The sequence below is a fragment of the Schistocerca serialis genome, chromosome 8 (genome assembly GCF_023864345.2).
Source record: "Schistocerca serialis cubense isolate TAMUIC-IGC-003099 chromosome 8, iqSchSeri2.2, whole genome shotgun sequence".
Classification (NCBI taxonomy): Eukaryota; Metazoa; Arthropoda; class Insecta; order Orthoptera; family Acrididae; genus Schistocerca; species Schistocerca serialis.
This window is the reverse complement of record NC_064645.1, coordinates 349,865,885-349,885,231: the sequence shown is the minus strand read 5'-3', so window position 1 is coordinate 349,885,231 and position 19,347 is coordinate 349,865,885. Positions and strand designations below refer to the sequence as shown.

General features: G+C 52.6%; 1 long non-coding RNA gene and 1 other non-coding gene across 2 annotated transcripts in view; both read right to left on the bottom strand.

The window, feature by feature from the left end:
* Positions 1–19,347, bottom strand: part of LOC126416090 (uncharacterized) — a 375,983-nt gene that overhangs the window by 244,096 nt on the left and 112,540 nt on the right. The window contains exon 2 of the long non-coding RNA XR_007575411.1: positions 15,975–17,274. This is a non-coding gene — a long non-coding RNA (uncharacterized LOC126416090). The remainder of the gene's footprint in view (positions 1–15,974; positions 17,275–19,347) is intronic.
* Positions 15,345–15,499, bottom strand: LOC126417517 (5.8S ribosomal RNA). The gene has a single exon (XR_007575630.1). It is a non-coding gene; the product is annotated as a 5.8S ribosomal RNA (ribosomal RNA).

Below are 19,347 nucleotides of genomic sequence, written 5' to 3'. Positions count from 1 at the left end.
AGCTCTGCGTCTGAGGACGAGGTGGAGATCCTGGCGTCCGCTGAGGACCTAGAACTCGCCGGTCCCTCAGACGCCATGGATAACACTAGCACGGGTGCTCAATCGGAGGCAGCAGGTGACCCAGCGGCGTAATCTGCCTTCCCCGTCCTGTCACGCCTTTCTCAGCCATGGACAATACCATCCTCCAGTGGAACTGCAGCGGTTTCTTCCACCATTTAGCTGAGCTCCGCCAACTTCTCAGCCTTCGCCCTTTCTTCTGCATTGCTCTCCAGGAAACTTGGTTTCCGGCGATGCGAACCCCCGCCCTCCGTGGCTATCGGGGTTATTACAAGAACCGAGCAGCTTATGAAAGGGTGTCTGGTGGCGTCTGCATTTATGTCCTTCACACTCTGCACAGCGAATCTGTCCCTCTCCAGACGCCTTTAGAGGCTGTCGCTGTACGCGTGTGGACGCCACAGGCTGTTACCGTCTGCAGTCTTTACATTCCACCGGATGGTGATGTCTCGCAGCATGTCCTGGCTGCGCTGGTCGCCCAATTGCCGCCACCTTTCTTGCTATTGGGCGACTTCAACGCTCATAACCCTCTGTGGGGTGGGTCAGTGGCAACAGGTCGAGGCGCCATCATTGAGCATTTATTGTCGCAGCTCGATCTCTCGCTGTTAAATGATGGTGCCTTCACACACTTCAGTGTGGCGCATGGCACCTACTCCGCCATTGACCTTTCAATCTGTAGCCATAGCCTCTTACCGTCTGTCCAATGGAGTGTGCATGACGACCTGTGTGGTAGTGACCATTTTCCGATCTTTTTGTCACTACCACAGCGCCACTCTTCTGGGCGCCCTAGCAGATGGGCTATGAATAAGGCTGACTGGGACTTGTTCTCCTCCACTGCCGCTTTTGAGCCTCTCTCTACCGATGACATTGATGCGGTGGTTCAATCGGTCACCACCGGCATCGTTACTGCCGCCGAATCTGCCATTCCCCATTCCTGTGGGTCCCCTCGGCGGAAGGCTGTGCCTTGGTGGTCGCCTGAGATCGCTGAAGCGATTAAAGATCGCCGGCGGGCGCTCCAGCGTCACAAGCGACACCCCTCCCTCGACCACCTTATCGCCTTCAAACGGCTGCGTGCGCGGGCCCGCCTCCTTATCCGCCAAGGCAAGAAGGAGTGCTGGGAGCGGTATGTGTCCACCATTGGCCTCCATGTCACTCCCTCGCAGGTCTGGGCCAAGATTCGACGCGTCTACGGCTATCGGCCACCTGCCAGCGTCCCTGCGCTCTCACTGAATGGAGCAGTTTGTACTGACTCCGACGTCATTGCCAATCGCTTAGCAGAGCATTTTGGTATGAGTTCCGCTTCTGCGAATTACCCCCAGGCCTTCCGCTCCATTAAAGAGCGGATGGAACGTCGGAGCCTTTCGTTTCGCACCAACCACCCAGAATCTTACAATGCTCCATTTAGTGAGTGGGAATTTCGCAGTGCCCTCGCTGCTTGCCCTGATACCGCTCCTGGGCCAGATGGCATCCACTGTCAGATGCTGAAACACCTTTCAGTGGACTGCCAGCGGCGCCTTCTCGATCTTTACAACCGTCTTTGGGTCGAGGGGGAGTTTCCGTCGCAGTGGCGGGAAGGCATTGTCATCCCCGTTTTGAAGCCTGGAAAGAACCCTCTGGAGGTGGACAGCTACCGTCCCATTAGCCTCACCAACGTTCTTTGTAAGTTGCTTGAACGGATGGTGAGCCGGCGCTTGCATTGGGTACTGGAGTCTCGGGGCCTTCTGGCTCCGTTTCAGGGTGGGTTCCGTAAAGGCCGCTCCGCCACCGACAATCTGGTGAGTCTGGAGTCGGCCATCCGTACTGCTTTTGCCCGCCGTCAGCACCTGGTCGCGGTCTTTTTCGACATGCGGAAGGCGTACGATACGACATGGCGTCATCACATTCTTTCTACGCTTCATGGATGGGGTCTTCGGGGTCCTCTGCCGATTTTTATCCGCAATTTTCTGTCGTGTCGTACCTTCCGCGTGCAAGTCGCGGCCTCGTATAGTTCCTCCCACGTCCAGGAGAACGGTGTGCCACAGGGCTCTGTTTTAAGTGTCTGTCTGTTTTTAATAGCCATTAACGGGCTTGCTGCGGCCGTGGGCAATTCTGTCTCCGCTTCCCTGTATGCTGACGACTTCTGCCTTTATTATAGCTCTACTGGCATTGCAGCTGTTGAACGTCAGCTACAGGGCACTATCCGTAAGGCGCAGTCTTGGGCTGTAGCGCATGGTTTTCAGTTTTCGGCAGCCAAGACCTGCGTTATGCATTTCTGCCGGCGCCGAACAGTCCATCCTGAGCCGCGGCTTTATCTTGCCGACGAACTCCTTGCTGTGGTGGAGACCCACAGGTTTTTGGGGGTGGTTTTCGATGCCCGGTTGACTTGGCTGCCTCATATCCGGCAGCTGAAACAGACGTGTTGGCGGCATCTAAACGCTCTGAGATGCTTGAGCAACACCCGCTGGGGCGCCGACCGCTCTACACTGTTGCGGCTCTACCAGGCGTTAATCCAGTCCCGTCTGGATTATGGGAGCCTGGCTTATGGCTCAGCCTCCCCATCTGCGTTACGGGTGCTGGACCCGATTCTCCACAGTGGTATCCGCCTTGCCACTGGTGCTTTCCGCACCAGCCCTGTGGACAGCGTACTAGTGGAGGCAGGTGTACCTCCACTGCGGTTCCGACGCCAACGTTTGCTGGCCGCTTATGCTGCGCATGTTCTCAGCTCGCCCGGGCATCCAAACTATCGCCTCCTGTTCCCGCGGTCGGTCGTCCGTCTGCCAGAACGTCGGCCCCGGTCTGGTTGTACCATAGCGGTCCGCGTCAACGAGCTTCTCTCTGGGCTCCAGGGTTTCACTGTTCCACCTCCTTTCCGGGCTACTTTGCATACACCCCCATGGTGTGTTCGTCGCCCTAGCCTTCGGCTCGACCTGGCACAGGGCCCTAAGGACTCAGTCCCTCCAGAGGCCTTCCGGCGCCGCTTTTATTCCATCCTGGCCATGTATCAGGGCTCTGGTGTTGTTTACACTGACGGTTCGATGGTTGCTGGTCGTGTCGGATATGCGCTCACTCTAGGGGACCTTTCCGAACAACGTTCCTTGCCGGATGGCTGCAGCGTTTACACTGCTGAACTGGTCGCCATCTTTCGTGCCCTAGAGTATATCCGCTCCTGCTCAGGTGAGTCCTTCGTTATCTGTAGCGATTCCCTGAGCGGTTTACGAGCTCTCGACCAGTGTTTCCCTCGTTCTCGTCTGGTGATGGCTATCCACGAGTCTCTGCATACTCTCGCCTGTTGCGGCCGCTCTGTGGTCTTTGTGTGGACCCCCGGTCATGTCGGTATCCCGGGTAACGAACATGTTGACCGCCTGGCGAAAGAGGCCACCAGCAAGCCATCTCTGGACGTTGGCCTCCCAGAGACTGATTTGCGGGCAGTCTTCCGCCGCAAAATCTTGGCGCTATGGGACAATGAATGGCGCGAACTGACACTGCGCAATAAACTCCGTGCTATCAAGGAGACGACGGCTGTGTGGCGGTCATCCCTGCGAGCCACTCGCAGGGACTCAGTCGTTCTTTGCCGGCTCCGCATTGGCCACTCCCGGCTGACACACAGTTATTTACTGCGCCGGGAGGACCCTCCTCTATGTCGCTGTGGGGCAGCTTTGACAGTGGCCCACATTTTGCTGGCCTGCCCCCTTTTAGCTGTGGTCCGGCAGACATTTGCGCTGCCTGCTACGCTCCCTGCCCTTTTAACAGACGACTCCACTATGGCTGACTTAGTTTTACGTTTTATTCGGGCAGGGGGATTTTATCATTTACTCTGAGTGTTTCTGTTTTATTTTATTGTTTTGTGTTGACTCTGGCCTTTGGCCTATGATTTTCCACTGGTTTTTTAATGTGTTTCTAAGTGGTTGGCTTTTCCTTATTTATTTCTATGGTCGGCCAACCACCGTCACACTCTGTGTGGTTTTAGTTCGTTTTGTCTTGTCCTTGTCTCCGTCTCTCTTGTTCTGTCTCGTCTGTGATCTCTTCTGTTCCTCTTTTTTTATTCTCTGTGGGTGTTCTTTGTCTTTGGAAAAAGGGACCGATGACCATGGCAGTCTGGTCCCTTTCATCCCCCAAACCAACCAACCACACGCGGACGCGCCGACGCACATGGGACGCACGGCACGCGCAGGCTTGCACCCACACGCACCACACGCTGTGGCGCACGGACACCGAGCCACGGCGCGAACGCAGCCCTAACACACTTGGCTCGAGAACACCGTGACGCCGGGTTGTTATACCACGACGCACGCGCTCCGCCTAACCGAGTAAGTAAAGAAACAATGAAAGTAGTGGTATTTCACCGGCGATGTTGCCATCTCCCTCTTATGCCACACCTCTCATGTCACCTCACAGTGCCAGACTAGAGTCAAGCTCAACAGGGTCTTCTTTCCCCGCTAATTTTTCCAAGCCCGTTCCTTTGGCAGTGGTTTCGCTAGATAGTAGATAGGGACAATATTTTTTTTTCAATATTTATTGTACATACAATGCCCACTTACCAAGACTTATGCGTGGGCGTGCTATGGAACTAGACAGAGCTACATATTACAAAAGTGGTTACATATAAAACACAAACAAAACAAAAAGCAGTTCTTCTGCATTACACAATTAAAGAACGGCCTCTTAGCCTCTCTGGGCTAGCCCCAGAGAGTTGCCCGTCCCTAGCCACGAGGAAGCGGGCCGCTACTAATCTAACAGAAACCACCGCTGAATGATCTCTCAGCTCCCACCACCACCCCTTTTGAACATCTACTTCTGTTGAATTAGGGGGTTATATACAAAAGAACTAAAACAAACATCACTCTTGTGCTATACTATTTCACAGTAAAACAATACTAGTGAGAGGCAGCCAACCAAACTAACACAAACTGACATACCTCTAATGCAAAAACACAAAGGCGACTTCTTCACCTATGCCTCCCACTTTTATCATCTACCACCTCCAGCGGCCAAGCCCCAGGCGGACCGAGTAAATCGCCATTCCTGGGGCGGACCAGCTGGTTCTTACACCACTAATAGTCCACAATCAGTTATTATTTATACAATGCCATTCATTCGTAATTGGTATAAACGCTGAGCCTCCTTAGACACTGCATTCACCATTTTAGAGAACAGTTTGAAATACTCTTCATTGCTCAGAATTACAACAACGTCATTTTCTGGTAAAAGCTGTCTCTCAACTGAGGCAACTTGCTCGTATATGGGGCACTGGAACACGACATGCTCAGGGGTACCGTGAGGGAACCCACAGTCACACCCCGGCGTCGGCCGCTTCCTTATACGGTGTAAATACTCCGGGTAGGGACCACGACCAGTCAGGAAGTGTACTATGCCCTGAGAGGGCCGTATGATCTTGTTCTTCAGGCGCTCCCTGACGTTGGGAATAAAGGAATAAACCCTTCTCCCAGTATCCGAGCGATTCCACTCGTCCTGAAAAATATTAAGTAATTCATTTTTGATCAATTTAACACTCGTCAGGGGCGCTCCCATTATGTCACGTACCCGCTCAATATCTTGTTTTCGCAGCCAATAAAAGGCTGCCTGTTGTCTAATAATCAGATCTAAAGGGCATAATCCCATGATAACCAACAATGCGTCAGTAGGACTTGTGCCAAAGGCACCAATACATCGTAACAATATGTTTCTTTGGATTCTCCTGACTGACATAGCCGGCCTCACCAGGGTCAATCTGTGGGCCCACACGCTCACTCCATAGCCAACGATCGGAGCCAACACACAGTTATGATACAAATGAATTGCTTTCGCCGGTAGGTGAAAGCGCCTGTGTCCTATTGTTATTAATTTACTAAACAGGACCAAAGATCTAGCTGCTGCCTGCTGTATATGAACATTAAAACTCCAGCGTTCATCCAGGTATACCCCCAGATAACGCGCTGAACGTTGTCTTGAGACAAAAACATTATCGATCCTTACAGTTGGATCTCTATTGAGCCTCCCTTTTAACAACATGTATGATGATTTCTGTGGTGCAACAGTTAATTTAGACCGATTGCACCACTCTTGTAATATCTCCACGGCCTGTCTTGCATGTTCTTCCATTGAGGCTCGAGAATTTCCTTCCACCAGAATGACAAGATCGTCCGCATAAGCCACGACACCCAGCACTGATGTGTCCCTCTGCAAGGTGTTAAGCAGAGACTCCATATTTATGTCCCAGAAAACTGGACCGAATACCGATCCCTGGGGACAACCCCGGGTGAACCTTTTCGACACAACAGTCCCAGGAGCCGTGATCCTGGCTAGTCTGTCATCGCAGTAGGCCTCCAAACAACCATATAGCAGCCGAGGACATCCCATCTCCCGCAAAGAAGAGAAGAGAGCTGGCCACCACAGGTTGTCGAAGACCCCTGAAATGTCCACCATTATCCCTAGAACATACTTTGCACTGGCTGTGTGGACAGTCCGGGCTACCTCATTGATCGCATCCTGGGTGGAGCGACCCTTCCGGAACCCGAACTGCCGATCGCTCATGCCATGCAGAGCTCGGTGACTTAATAATCTGTCAGTGAGCAGCTTCTCAAAGGCTTTGCCCAGTACATCCAAGAGATAAATCGGTCTATATGATTTTGGCAGCTGAGGATCTTTATCAGGACCTTTCCTTACAATTACTACCTCTGCAATCTGCCACCTCCTGGGATAAACCTGTAGTTGCAAACAGGTGTTATAGATCTTGGCCAGTTCTGGAGCAAGCTGCGGTGCCAGATACTGCAGAATCTCAGAGGGAATCCCATCCGGACCTGGAGCTTTTCTTCTGGCGAAAGAATGGAGTACCGCCACCACTTCCTCAAAAGAGAAAGGATAGACGTGTACATCATTGTTGTATACCTCCATCATTGTCCGGCGTATATCACGTTGCACCTCTGTGTCTTCATCTTCTTTGTCATCCGGCAATAAAATGTCCCAAGTTGTAGTATGTCTTCCATCCAGGCGTAACGTGGACAACATAGTCGGTGATCTAATTTTCTCCCTGGCCAGTTTATATGGGACCCCCCCAAGGGTCCAATCCCAGCTGATCTTCGACAAAGTTTTCCCACGACTGCCTACGAGTCCGCTGTATCAATGACTTATATCTCTCTTTCAGGCGACAATATATCTGTAGATGATAATTCCTCTCTTCCAGGGCAAAGCTTCTTTGATAGTTGCTCCGTGACCTTCTGACAGACCGCTTAAGCGCAGTCAGTTCTGGGGAGCACGGAGTGGACTGCCTTCGAACAAACCTCGCCACCTGAGGAACCGCCGAAACAATTGAGGCCTCAATCGCCGTGACAATAGTATCTACTGCTTCTTCCACTTCCTCAAGATCAAGATTGGGTCTCAAGTCAGGCGGACGGAATTCCTGTGCTAGTCGCCCCCAGTCCGTCTTCAGATAATTATATCGTACTTCCCAAACGCCAGTCTCCCCGTGGACCACAGTGTCATAGTCAAAGAATATGCAGTTGTGGTCACTAATAGTTAAATTACTAGTGACACACCAATTACTTACATGAGGCGCTGCACACAGCGTAGCTAAAGTGACATCAATATTAGAAACTGCCCCCGCCCTACCAGAAAAGGTAGGTGGGTTGCCTGGTTGATTCAGCACCACTAAGTGGGCTTCCATTATCAAATTCTCCAATTCAGAACCTCGTTCGTCCAACTCCACACTATGCCACATAGGAGACTTAGCATTTGCATCCATACAAACAATCACAGGGTGACCTTCTAAGGTTCTTAAGATCCAAGTCAACTGCTCCATGAAAATTGTAATGTGCTGCCGAAACTGACAGTATGTATTTACAATATACATATTGTGTGACAACAAGTTCAATTGAAGATCTTGGTGGAACAAGTATATGTACGAAGAGGTCGTAAATTTGCAGAACTAATATAGAATTGTAGTTTTAATCATCTTGTTAAGTACCATGATTGCACTCATGGGGTTCTCCCCAGAGAACGCCACTTGCGCAACCGCAGGAAATCCTGGGACCCGACCAGCACAGGAACCCGGTTCTTGCATAATTATTACATCCAAGTACTCTTCCTCTGAAATCTTTCTAAGCTCTCGCGTAACCGTATGGCTACCCATAGCATTAACTTGCAGCATTCTAAACCTCCCCATTATCCAGGGGGATAGAATACATGCAACCGACTGGCAGGCCAAGGTTTGGACAGGTCACATACATTACGGCCATACATTTTGACCATTTCCTTGAAGATTTTCTCGAGGTCAAATTTACGACCTCTTCGTACATATACTTGTTCCACCAAGATCTTTAATTTTTCCGTTTGAGAGGGAATGTTTGCCGCCTCCAGCTGGATACAATCAACATCTTCCAAAGATGGGAATGTTATGCCATTCCCATAATCATGTGCCCTACGAACAAGTTGCCTCAATGCAACCGTTAGCAGGCCTGGTTCTTCCAATCTTGAAAGCCGCAGCAAATCCTCAAAGTCCCTATATACATTACCAGGTCCAACTGCTTTATACAAATTACCAACACTACTACCACCATCACTACCATCACAACCACCACTACTATTTACATTAAACTCAACTTCACTTGCATTAGTACTATGCACATTTTTCACAATTCTGCCACCATCAGTTCGTGTACAAGATGTGTCCACACCCTTTTCAACACCGTTCACCGACTCCTCCACCGCAGCCTCTGCCAGCCGGCATGTCAGCCGGCATGTCAGCTGGCCCAGAGCTTCGTCCAGTTCAACCTCGGCTTGGACGCAGATGTCCACCATTAGATGACTTACAGACCCGGAAGGGTCCGGAAGGTCGACCAGAGAACCTGTGGAAAGAGCTTTGCTAATAAGCTTGCCCCGCTCAGCGTCTCTTTTAACTTTGCTTGGTGATTTTTTTTCCTTGGCACCTTAAGGGTCGCCATAGTCCGTCCTTTGAATAATTCTGTCTAGGAACATTCTATAAGTGGGGCAATCTTTAGGACCTCCACATTTCTTCCCTCTCTTTTTGCATGGTACACAAATGGGTGGACCATCGCTTTGTGCGCAATCTTCTCTTTCATGCCCAGCCTGCCCACAATGGGCACACACGGCTTGGACCTCACCACAATATTTGTTAGTGTGGTTTAAGTCTTGGCATTTCGTGCACCTAGGTACCGACAAGTAATACTTGATATTTAATGCGGAGTAACCCACATACAGTCTACCGATCCTCGTTAGAAGCTTCCAAAGGTCCGGTGATACCTCCACTACGTTATGTACGGTCAATTTGTCTCGCGGTCCTACTTTGAATCGCAATTTGAAGTGCCCATCAAACTCCTCTCTCGTCATAGACACATCAAAGTTTTGTGTATAGGTAGCATCCAGTAGGCTTTCCGCATCCATATATGTGGGTACGTCATAAAGACACATCAAAGGACGTCGCTTATGAGAGGGTTCACATTTCAGCTTCTCAGACAATTGTGAATTTCTCAGAATCTTTTCACTATCCTCTTGCGAGGCAGTTTCAACAATCAATACATTCTTTGCAGTCCTGACATTATTGATTTTAATTTTATCCCTCTTAGGATTGATACATTTTTCGAACTCAGCCTTGACTGTTCGAATGTCCTCCCCTGATTTAGGTTTAATAAACACCGTCGGTAGAGTTTTCTTTAAGTTTTGTTGAATAGTTTCTTTTGCCGACGGCGCCTTGACCACCACAGGGGTACTTGCAACTGCGGCATACGAACGCTGTCGGACCGGTTCATTTCTTAAACGTGCATTCTCTTTCTCTAACTCTAACACCCTACCTTCCAATTGTGCATGGGCCATTGCCCACCCCGCTACACAGTCCCTAATCTGGTTAATAGCGTGTTTGCTAATTTTCCCGTTTTTAACACTACTGTCCAATAATTTCAAGAACCTCACGTGCCGCTCAGCGATGCTAATACTCGCATCCGGCGACAAATCTTCGTCAAGCACTCGATCACTCTCCTGATTATCCGCCATATTGCCATTAGAGTGAAAAGAAAGGAGGCCTGTCTCTTTCCCAAGACTGGCCTCTCTGGCATGGGGGGAGGCTAAATGCAGCTCGCTCACCAGTCACGCCCCTTGACCAAGAGCTCTCTACAACTGAGCTGCTAGGTTTAGCGTGCCATGGGTACAGCGCACTAGTCCTCTTCAGTGGCCGCATCATCGAAGTTTTCTCCCGCTCCCTTACCGGCGAATGCCTCCCGCATTCCGGGAGAGCGGATTCACTCCCCGTCCTTCGCCCCCTACTAGGCAGAGTTTCCACCAAAAGGCTAAAGACCCGGTCCTACTCAGGTGCCGAGCCGGTCCCCCAGACGTTCGGGGGTCTGGACCCATCTAACCCGACCGGGGACATGTCACCACGCCCCGGCTTGAGGGATCATGCCCCGGAATTCCAGGGGCAAGGCGGGTGACCTTTGCCGACTTAGGCCAGGATCCCGCCGCGACAAATGCAGCCACCGGAACCAGTGTACAAGATGTTCAGCACACTGTCGCACCCCTGCCCTTCGGTCGCCCGAAGGCTTAACAGCTGCACCGCAGGAAGGCGGGCAGGGGCACTTGGGAAGGAGAGGCTAAGTTGTTAGAGTCGCATCCTTCCCCTGCTGCCTATTATCAACCATGAGCCACCCCATGCGGGTTCGGGGGTTAGAATAGGCCCGCGGTATTCCTGCCTGTCGTAAGAGGCGACTAAAAGGAGTCTCAAACGTTTCGGCCTTCTGTGATGGTCCCCTCTTGGGTTTGACCTCCTTTTATTTCCAAATTTCCGTTGTTAGTGCGTGCCATTTGGGGAAGGACACCTTACGTGGTGTTTTTCTATTGGTCCGTCATGCTCTACCATCTTGCATGTTACCTATTGTCGTGTGGGGGGGGGACTACGCCCAACATCTTCTGGGTTGTCTCCTTCTCGCCTTGTGCGCACTCTTCTTCTTAGCGCCTACGACAACTGTGGACCCTTTCAACACCTAAAATCCAGCACGGTAGCCAGTCCGTTGTGGTGGGGTCGTCATGTACCCTCTTGGTGGTAGCCCCCTGACCACGCAGGGATCGCACTGCAGATGCCAGAGCTGTTTCCTCCCCATGCATGCCAAGGAGTATGTGCCCATCTTGTCTGGGGCATGGGGACTCCAGGCAACGGGATATCGGCCAGGTACCCGTTGCTTTGGCTGGGTGGCGCCCTTTGGGAGAGCCATCGTTCTGAGTAGGTGGCATCTGGGCGGATGTGGCGCAATGAAGCGCAATAAATCACACCAAGCTGGTGGTCGCACGGCCACCAGCGTCTCTAAGCGTGGTAGAGTAGACTTTGATGCTCCACAATATGACCCTCAGTCGTTCCCCTCGTTGGCTGCGCCATGGGAGGGACGCCAATCTAGTGCCAAGTAGGAGCCTTACGTACCGCAATACCTTGTCTGCAGCAGGACTGATGGTGACTCTTTTCTTATGACGAAGCCTCTGTTTTTTGTGGAACACCTGGAGGATAAGTTTGTGGAAATGGCGGGGTTGTCTAAAATGAGGAATGGCTCCATCCTCCTCAAGACGACCTCCCCAGCCCAGTCACGAGCGTTGCTCTTGTGCGATAAGCTGGGTGACGTCCCTGTTACCGTCACTCCCCACAGTAGCTTAAATATGGTCCAGGGGATTATTTATCATCGTGACCTCTTGTTACAATCCGATGACGAGCTGAGAGCCGACTTGGAACGACGTGGCGTCCATTTTGTCCGTCGTGTGCATAGAGGGCCTAAGGCTAACAGGGTGGCCACCGGTACCTTTATCTTGGCCTTCGAAGGTCAAGGTAATGGTTTACCGTTGCGACGTGAAGCCATACGTCCCTCCGCCGATGCGGTGCTTCCAGTGCTGGAAGTTTGGGCATATGTCCTCCCATTGCCCATCCAGCGCTACATGTCGAGATTGCGGACGCCCCTCTCATCCCGATTCTCCATGTGCGCCCCTGCCTGTATGTGTCAACTGTGGGGAGCACCACTCTCCATGCTCGCCGGATTGCCCCGTTCTTCATAAGGAGCGGAAGATCATGGAATTTAAGACCCTGGACCGGCTTACTTATCGAGAGGCAAAACTGAAATATGAAAGGTTGTATCCTGCTTCCCTTCTACCATCTTATGCTGCAGCCACGTTATCGTCGCCCACGCGAGCGACGGTTGTCGCCTCATCTGTGCCGCCTTCAGTGGGCCCTCGGGGCCATGTATCTCTGTCTGCCCCCCTCGTGCCTGGGGGCAAGCCTTCCTCTGTTGCCCACTTAGCAGTTGTGGACACACCCTCTTCTGTCGCTCCCCCCAAGCTTACTTCGGGAGTGACATCTGCTCCACAACCGGGAGGCTCGATTCCTCCCCCTCTTTCTCCGGCGGCGTTGCCTCCGCCGATTCCTCTCTCGCGGAAGGGGTCCCTCGGGGCTCTCCCTTCCTCCGTTTCTTCTCCTTCCCAGCCAGATGTCAGCTAGTGGCTGAAGGTTCCGCCACCTGCTGGTCGTAGGGCTTCTGCGTCGTCGTCAGCCTCCGACGCTCCTTCAGAGAAGCTCTCCCAGCCCTCTCACCCTAAGGGCAGACGCGAGAAGAAGGAACGGAATGTGTCCAAGAAGAAGGACGTTCCGGCGGTTTCAGCACCGCCTGCTGTACATAGTCCTGGCTCCGGGGATGAGGTGGAGATCCTCGCCTCTGCCGCGGATCTCGCCCTCACGGAACCCTTGGGGGGCCTCTCCTATGGACTCAGCTGACTCTCACCCAGTGGCGGCTGTTGGCTCTGAAGCGCTGTCTGCCTCTTAGTCGCATTCACGCCCTCCGAGTCCCTTCCTGCTTCCATTCTCCAATGGAACTGCGGCGGTTATTTCCGCCACCTGCCTGAGCTCCGGATGCTTCTGAGTGATTCCCCTGTTCTCTGCATTGCTCTGCAGGAAACTTGGTTTCCTGCACTACGGACCCCCGCCCTTCACGGTTATTGGGGATACTATAAGAACCGTGCTGCCTGTCATCGAGCGTCAGGTGGGGTTTGCCTCTTTGTTCACCACTCTGTCTGTAGTTCGCCAGTACTCCTTCAGACGCCTTTAGAGGCAGTTGCTGCCAGGGTCGAGCTCTCGCCGGCTATTACTCTTTGCTCTGTTTACATTCTTCCGGATGGGGAGCTCCCCCGACATGTCTTGGCTGCGCTGCTGGCTCAACTCCCGTCACCATTGCTGCTTCTGGGCGATTTCAATGCCCACAACCCTCTATGAGGTGGGACTGTCTCTGATGACCGCGGTCGGGCCGTGGAGCATTTGTTGGCTCAGCTCGACCTTAGCCTCTTGAACACCGGTGCTCCCACGCATTTCAGTGTTGCCCATGGCTCGTTCTCGGCCATCGATCTCTCTATTTGCAGCCCCGGACTTGTCCCATCCCTCCACTGGAGGGTGCACCCTGACCTGTGCGGTAGTGACCATTTTCCCATCTATTTGTCACTACCCCAGAGTCGTTCTTCTGGGCGCCTGCCCCGCTGGGCTCTTCACAGGGCAGACTGGCCGGCTTTTACTTCTGCTGCTGCCATTGAGTCTCCCCCACAGGGTGACATTGACGAGGTGGTCCGTGTTTTAACCACATCCATCATTTCAGCGGCCGAGGCTGCCATCCCCCGATCTTCTGGCCTCCCTCGGAGGAAGGTTGTACCCTGGTGGTCGCCGGAGATTGCTGAGGCTATTCGCGACCGTCGGCGGGCTCTCCAGCGTCATAGGCGGCACCCGTCTCTCGAGACCCTCGTCGCCTTTAAGAGGCTCCATGCCTTGGCCCGTCGTCTTATTGCACGGCGTAAGCAGGAGTGCTGGGAGAGGTATGTCTCATCCTTGGGCTCCCATGTCTCCCCCTCACTCGTGTGGTCCCGGATCCGTCGGATTTATGGATACCAGACCCCTACGGGTGTCCCTGGGCTCTCCTTGGACGGCGCTGTCTGCACGGACGCTGCCGCCATTGCTGAACGGCTTGCCACGCACTTTGCTCAGAGCTCTGCGACTGCCTCCTATCCCCCCGCCTTTCGCTCTCTAAAGGAGCGAGCCGAGCGGACGCCGTTCTCATTCCACACGCGTCGTTCTGAAACATACAATGCTCCTTTCAGCGAGAGGGAATTCCTCGCTGCCCTCGCCGATTGCCGTGATAGAGCACCAGGCCCAGACTGCATCCACGCGCAGATGCTGAAGCATCTCTCCAGGGACTGCCAGAGATACATTCTCGCGATATTTAATCGCATTTGGAGCGAAGGCGTGTTCCCGTCGCAATGGCGAGAGGGTGTTATTGTCCCCATCTTGAAGCCCGGTGCGGACCCACTGGCAGTGGACAGCTATCGTCCCATTACCCTCGCCAAAGGGGCGAATCGACTTCTCCAGATATACCGCCGGGCAGCCAGCCAGGACACCGGGGCTCTGCCCAACAGACGCGAACCGAGACCCGCGGAAGGACAGGCTGCGCACCCGGGCCGTAGGCCGGCACCCAGCGAGTCGCGACGTCCTACTAGGGGAGAAGTGCAGCCCACCGCACACCGGAACGGCCCCACCCCGCCGCGAGTGGAAAGGCAACCGGACACGACCCCGCCGCGGATTGCTCCGCGCGGGCGGCCGGCCCCATCTGCCGAGGGTGGAGGACAGTGGCCGGATGGGCGTGAATCTCACCCGATCGACCTTTCGGACTTCTCACGTTTACCCCAGAACGGTTTCACGTACTTTTGAACTCTCTCTTCAAAGTTCTTTTCAACTTTCCCTCACGGTACTTGTTCGCTATCGGTCTCGTGGTCATATTTAGTCTCAGATGGAGTTTACCACCCACTTGGAGCTGCACTCTCAAGCAACCCGACTCGAAGGAGAGGTCCCGCCGACGCTCGCACCGGCCGCTACGGGCCTGGCACCCTCTACGGGCCGTGGCCTCATTCAAGTTGGACTTGGGCTCGGCGCGAGGCGTCGGGGTAGTGGACCCTCCCAAACACCACATGCCACGACAGGCGGCAGCCTGCGGGGTTCGGTGCTGGACTCTTCCCTGTTCGCTCGCCGCTACTGGGGGAATCCTTGTTAGTTTCTTTTCCTCCGCTTAGTAATATGCTTAAATTCAGCGGGTAGTCTCGCCTGCTCTGAGGTCGTTGTACGAGGTGTCGCACGCCACACCGCCAGTCGGCTGTGCACGCTACCGAGTAAGTACCGGTATGCGAACCGCCAGGCGACGGGCGCGCATCGCACGTTTAAGGAGACTCGCCCGGCCCCATAGGCGGCCACGACACTCCCAGGTCTGCGAAGCGGGGCAAACGCCGCGCGCTTCAATATACGTAGCCGACCCTCAGCCAGACGTGGCCCGGGAACGGAATCCATGGACCGCAATGTGCGTTCGAAACGTCGATGTTCATGTGTCCTGCAGTTCACATGTCGACGCGCAATTTGCTGCGTTCTTCATCGACCCACGAGCCGAGTGATCCACCGTCCTGGGTGATCTTTTCATAGTTTCCACTGTCTCTTTCAAGACAGTTGCATAGGCGGGACTGAGGCGTGTGACGGCCCCTGTTCCAGCGTTCTGTGTCCAACGGCCTCACGGCCGATGGACGTCGTACGGCTCCACACCGGAGCGGACAGGCACTCGGGTGAAAGTCATTCAAAACCGGCGCCAGGTGCCGCAGGCCACCCGCTCCAGCGCTTCAGCGCTCGTACCACACAACATTTCCGTTAGTTTTGGGACGAACGCGTGGTTCCGCACGCGGCGCACGGCTACTGCGAGCCGTACATGTAGCGTGTTGCGCGACACGACACGCACATCGAAAGACATGCAGTCTAGTCGGTAATGATCCTTCCGCAGGTTCACCTACGGAAACCTTGTTACGACTTTTACTTCCTCTAAATGATCAAGTTTGGTCATCTTTCCGGTAGCATCGGCAACGACAGAGCCAATGCCGCGTACCAGTCCGAAGACCTCACTAAATCATTCAATCGGTAGTAGCGACGGGCGGTGTGTACAAAGGGCAGGGACGTAATCAACGCGAGCTTATGGCTCTCGCTTACTGGGAATTCCTCGTTCATGGGGAACAATTGCAAGCCCCAATCCCTAGCACGAAGGAGGTTCAGCGGGTTACCCCGACCTTTCGGCCTAGGAAGACACGCTGATCCCTTCAGTGTAGCGCGCGTGCGGCCCAGAACATCTAAAGGCATCACAGACCTGTTATTGCTCAATCTCGTGCGGCTAGAAGCCGCCTGTCCCTCTAAGAAGAAAAGTAATCGCTGACAGCACGAAGGATGTCACGCAACTAGTTAGCAGGCTAGAGTCTCGTTCGTTATCGGAATTAACCAGACAAATCGCTCCACCAACTAAGAACGGCCATGCACCACCACCCACCGAATCAAGAAAGAGCTATCAATCTGTCAATCCTTCCGGTGTCCGGGCCTGGTGAGGTTTCCCGTGTTGAGTCAAATTAAGCCGCAGGCTCCACTCCTGGTGGTGCCCTTCCGTCAATTCCTTTAAGTTTCAGCTTTGCAACCATACTTCCCCCGGAACCCAAAAGCTTTGGTTTCCCGTAGGTTGCCCGCCGAGTCATCGGAGGAACTGTGGCGGATCGCTGGCTGGCATCTTTTATGGTTAGAACTAGGGCGGTATCTGATCGCCTTCGAACCTCTAACTTTCGTTCTTGATTAATGAAAACATACGTGGCAAATGCTTTCGCTTCTGTTCGTCTTGCGACGATCCAAGAATTTCACCTCTAACGTCGCAATACGAATGCCCCCGCCTGTCCCTATTAATCATTACCTCGGGTTCCGAAAACAAACAAAATAGAACCGAGATCCTATTCCATTATTCCATGCACACAGTATTCAGGCGGGCTTGCCTGCTTTAAGCACTCTAATTTGTTCAAAGTAAACGTGCCGGCCCACCGAGACACTCAATAAAGAGCACCCTGGTAGGATTTCAACGGGGTCCTCCTCGGGACGCACGAGCACGCACGAGGCGGTCGCACGCGTTCGGCTCGCCCCACCGGCAGGACGTCCCACGATACATGCCAGTTAAACACCGACGGGCGGTGAACCAACAGCGTGGGACACAAATCCAACTACGAGCTTTTTAACCGCAACAACTTTAATATACGCTATTGGAGCTGGAATTACCGCGGCTGCTGGCACCAGGCTTGCCCTCCAATAGATACTCGTTAAAGGATTTAAAGTGTACTCATTCCGATTACGGGGCCTCGGATGAGTCCCGTATCGTTATTTTTCGTCACTACCTCCCCGTGCCGGGAGTGGGTAATTTGCGCGCCTGCTGCCTTCCTTGGATGTGGTAGCCGTTTCTCAGGCTCCCTCTCCGGAATTGAATCCTGATTCCTCGTTACCCGTTACAACCATGTTAGGCGCAGAACCTACCATCGACAGTTGATAACGCAGACTTTTGAAGGATGCGTCGCCGGTACGAGGACTGTGCGATCAGCCCAAAGTTATTCAGAGTCACCAATGCACACGGACCGGACGAGCCGACCGATTCGTTTTGATCTAATAAAAGCGTCCCTTCCATCTCTGGTCGGGACTCTGTTTCCTTTTTTTTAAAAAAAAAATAAGAAAAAGGTCTTTATTGACATAACAATAATACAATAATAATTATACATATGTGGCCCAACTCCTAACATGATTAGTGGACCATTAATTGTTACATAAGACTAAGTTTTTGCAGCTTAGATTACAGTTTTGTTGTTAGTGAGCTACTATTAAGTTCCTAAGGTGGTGTTAGATTCCTACAACAACAATGGGCAGTTTAGTTTTTACCTACTTCTAACCTAGAAATGACTACTAACTGCAGCGTCACAGGCGTGCCAGTAAAATATAAACCTACTTGTAGTGGCCAGGCTCCTCGAGCTAACCCCGAGGAGCATGCCCCTGGCACCGGGCCGGCCAAGGTTAATAATCGCTGCAGTTTCCTATTTTGGTATTCTAAACTACGTCCTACTACTACTAGCTTAACCCACGTCATAGTTGGCGCTTGTCGTAATCGGTGTGATTGATCCCACCCCCCTAATCCCATACGTGGCGGTTTCCAACTAATGGAAGTCAGCCATTCCACGCACAGGCGGAATGGGATTTGGATCAGGTCATAATCGGTTGGTTAAAGAGTTCGGTCTTTATTCTTGATCCCTCAGGTATTCTATTAAGACCTTTCGTGATACCTCTTCTGCCAGAGCGTTCAGGGTATGGAATGTGTCTTCTTGTCTGAGAAGATTGTATGTCTCGTGGTTTGGAAGTCTGTCTCTGAGTGTCATTGCCACGTCATTGAAGAGAGGGCACTCGAAAACCACATGATCAGGAGTTCCCTCTGCCACGCCACAGTCACACTTGGGGGTTGCCCTTTTCCCAGACCGACATAAATATGTCGGATAGGGTCCATGACCAGTGAGAAAGTGGACGAGTCCTCGTGTGGGTTCAAAATATTTCATGGTCCCGCGTTCTTAAACATCAGGTAGAAACTGAAATGTTCTTCTCCCCGTTTCATCTTCCTCCCAAATCCTCTGCCACAATTCCTCCCATCTGTTTCTTATTCCCCTTTTATCCTCTACTCTCACACCCATGATATCTGTTATTTTTTCCCCATCCCCTTTTTTGGCCCAATACCATGCCGCTTGTTCACGTATTTTGATGTCTAACGGGCAGAGCCCCATTATGACTAACAGGGCTCCCCCTGGTGATGTCCTGTAGGCCCCTACTGATCTTAGAATCATATTCCTTTGGACTCTTCTCACTATCATGGCGGGCACAACCCGCGTGAGCCTGTGCGCCCAGACTCCCGAGCCGTAACCCACTACTGAAGTCAAGATGCTATTGTGATAGAGTCTGATGAGATGAGGGGGGAGATGAAATCGTTTATGTCCAATGGAAATGAGATTATTTCGTAGCTGGAGGGCTCTCTGAGTCACGGCTTCTATGTGTTTTCCAAAGTTCCATCTCTCGTCAATTATAACTCCCAGATATCGCGCCTCTCGTCGCCAAAGAGCTGGTGAGCCTTCAATTCTGACCGTGGGATTCCTGACAAGCTGACGTTTTAGCAGTAAGTATGTGGATTTGGTAGGAGATATTTTCATCTTCGTTTTAAGGCACCATTGGTGCAGTTTTTCAATGGCCCTTTCGATCTTTGGCTCGATGTCCTCTCGGCTACGACCGCCGACCAGCAGGAGGAGGTCGTCTGCATAGGCTATCACCTCTAGCACTTCCTCACTTTGTTGCAGTTCGTCCAGTAGTGGTTCCATGTGGATATCCCAGAACAGGGGCCCCAGAACAGAGCCTTGGGGACATCCCTTTGTGATTACTTTTCCAAT